Raw genomic sequence first — 274 nt, 5'->3', positions numbered from 1 at the left:
AGGGAATGGAATTGTCACTAAAGCCCGTTACCAATAGTCACCGTTGGACGTTTGGCTGTGATTGAAAGTCTTCTGTGCCCGCTAACTATATTTTAAAAAAGATCCACTTGAGTGGCCGAGTGGGCAAAAGATCTTTGCAAACAATCCAATGGTCGTGGATTCATATCTCACGTGTGGTAGAGTTTTCAATAAAGCCGATACCCTTAGATGATGGTAATATTTTAAGACTTTAATTTTAAAATTTATTTCTGTGGCTAAATTAACTATAATAATG

This window comes from Glossina fuscipes, unplaced genomic scaffold (assembly GCF_014805625.2).
Source record: "Glossina fuscipes isolate IAEA_lab_2018 unplaced genomic scaffold, Yale_Gfus_2 61, whole genome shotgun sequence".
Lineage (NCBI taxonomy): Eukaryota > Metazoa > Arthropoda > Insecta > Diptera > Glossinidae > Glossina > Glossina fuscipes.
This window is presented reverse-complemented; position numbering follows the sequence as displayed.